The following is a 2596-nucleotide window of genomic DNA, read 5'->3' on the forward strand; positions in this document are numbered from 1 at the left end:
TTAACTATAAGGAAGTTATCAGAATTCGTCTACTAATAATTAGGAATAGTCATCGAATCTATCAAATATTTATTAACATGGACGGATAAAATTCGGTGAAATAAATAATAATTTATTTATTATTCAGTCCCGTGTTCACTGCTTTTGCTTGGGACAAAAGCAATCTTTCTTTCTTGAGAGTGATCCGGTTATTTCCACACATTCTTTTCCTGCCGTCGTGCCACTCGCCAAGGCACTTTTATGTGTGTAAAGTACATGTCGTGTTTTAGTTAATTTGATGGCATCATAGTATTTTCCGGCAGGTCATATCAGCGACTTTGATCTATCACAAATTATTCATAAGAGAATGCGCACTGATCAGCTCGTTGAATATTCTTGAGATCATAAATGTTCATAGGTATGATCCTATAAGTATGGCAATTACTACAGCTCTATCCTCTCTGAAAAATTGAAATGTTCCTCGCGTACTTGAACAACCTGCTTTTGGGGGTGAATAAAGGCTTAAATTTCCTTCCAAGCTATGTCGTGTATGTCACGCACAAAGATGTATTGCCGATGTTTGTGTAGTGAAGAATTTATCATCGGAGAGGAACCCTGACGAGGAGGAGGTGGAGGAGGAGTCCTGAATGCCACTTCGAGAATCTGACTGTGTTGGCGAGAAGTTCCTGATGACATGAATGGTGTCGCCGTCTACTATGCGATTCAATGCGTAAACCACCTGTAATTAACTTTAGTTGATTAGTACCTCTGGCCTCTATCAACTTAAAATGCAGAGAGAAAGTGAAGTTGCCTCCCAAATCATAGAAGACATTCCTGATGAATAGAAGACGGCGGAAAATAAAAGCCCGCCAGCAGGATGCTTGTGAATCTCTATAATTCCATGTGTATCGCACAACAAGAGCATGGATCTCCCCATTCTTTCCATTAATTAAATGGAAATGAGGGCGCATATTATCAGTACCTCTGTGTGGAAACTTGAAAACAACAAAAATGCAGAAATGGGGAGACAGTCTGTTGACACTTCAGAAATACCTTCTCTATTTTCTAAGATGATTTACAAACACGATCGCGAGAAAGAGTGCCTGCGCCACGCTTTTTTAGCGGCAAAAGGACACTATAAGTGCCATAACTTGTGTACGGAGATCACTTTGGTGCCATAACTTTTTTTCGGATCACTTTGGTGCGAAGTCGGAGGTAAAACGATCACTTAAGTGTCATAAGTTTTTTTTGGATCACTTCAGTGCTAAAATTTTTGAAAAACGATCACTTAAGTGCTAAAATTTTTTAAAAACGATCATTTAAGTGCTAAAATTTTTGAAAAACGATCACTTAAGTGCCAATCTCCGGCGAGCCACGTCAGCTTCAGAAATTAATAAAAAAAAAATGCCACGTCGGATTTCTGGCGAAAAATTGTGTACGGCACCGGAGTTGGCACTTAAGTGATCATTTTTCAAAAATTTTAGCACTTAAGTGATTGTTTTTCAAAAATTTTAGCACTAAAGTGATAAAAAAAAAACTTATGGCACCAAAGTGAGCGCCGTACACAAGTTATGGCACTTGTAGTGTTCTTTTGCCTTTTTTTAGCATACTCAATGTGGAATAAACCAATTTCCAAGCAGTGATTATATAGGAGGAGAAAAGTCAGCCACACTGACCTGGTCCATGGACATTCTCTTGTAAGGATGCTTGATCAGGCACTTATCCGCCACTCGGATCATCCAAGCGAGTTGGTTGACATTGCAAGAGTCGGTCAGGCTGTGTTCAATCAATTCTCAGTAGGTTTTTTCTTTTGACAATGGTTTTGCCTGTAAAACATCGATCTCTCAAAATGGAAGAGGAGCAATCTAATGAGTGATATTGTCTTCCGACCTTAACCTGAGTTCCTTGCAGTATGGTCAATAAAGCAATCTGACGCAGAATAAATCATGTAGGGCATCTTATCTGGAGACTTTTTTTTACTCTTCATTAGATGGTAACAAGACGAAAGATTCAAATGACGCGCATTTTTTGCCAAATGTTTCATGCTTAGTTTGATCAGTAGAAGTCGCACATACAGGCAGAGACTGTATAAGAAGCATTGAGGCAGTTACCCATTTCACAATACTTTGCTCTCCGAATGGTGGGTCTGTACTCCTTAGTCCTATGATCAGATGTAGAAGTATGATCCCAGAGGAATAGCAGTCGCTCTTTGGAGACACTTCGCCGGAATCTACATATTCTGGAGCCAAGTATGGCATAGTTCCAATCCTTGTCTTAGAAGAGAAATCAGAGTCTTCATACAGAATCATGTCAAGGCCAAAAGTCTCCTAGCTGATACACAAGTCGTTATGCAATGAGTGTAGGGAGAATCGACTAACCTGTTCGATGCACTACGAACAAAATTTCCAGGATCGTACGTTGAATCACCAGCAAACGATGAACGAATCTACTTCACGTTAGTCCGAATACAATCACAGGGAAAGTATTCTTGTTCCACATCGTTAATGCCGATTATCTTCTCAAAGTAGATACGGAATCCTTATGCGTCGAGAGAGAGAGAGAGTTCTAATTATCTCTTGTTTTTTTTTTGTTCATCTTCAGAGGAAGTTATCTTAAC

The 2596-nt window shown here is 39.3% G+C and overlaps 1 long non-coding RNA gene across 1 annotated transcript; it reads right to left on the reverse strand.

Annotated features, from left to right (window-relative positions):
- Positions 1-405: 405 nt before the first annotated feature.
- LOC130138616 (uncharacterized) lies at positions 406-2295 on the reverse strand. Its single transcript, XR_008816958.1, has 3 exons — positions 2091-2295; positions 1656-1805; positions 406-718 (listed from the first exon to the last, which is right to left on the reverse strand). It is a non-coding gene; the product is annotated as an uncharacterized LOC130138616 (long non-coding RNA).
- Positions 2296-2596: the final 301 nt, after the last annotated feature.

This window comes from Syzygium oleosum, unplaced genomic scaffold (genome assembly GCF_021117445.2).
Source record: "Syzygium oleosum isolate NSW1041296 unplaced genomic scaffold, Sole_v2.1 Sole_v2.07, whole genome shotgun sequence".
Classification (NCBI taxonomy): Eukaryota; Viridiplantae; Streptophyta; class Magnoliopsida; order Myrtales; family Myrtaceae; genus Syzygium; species Syzygium oleosum.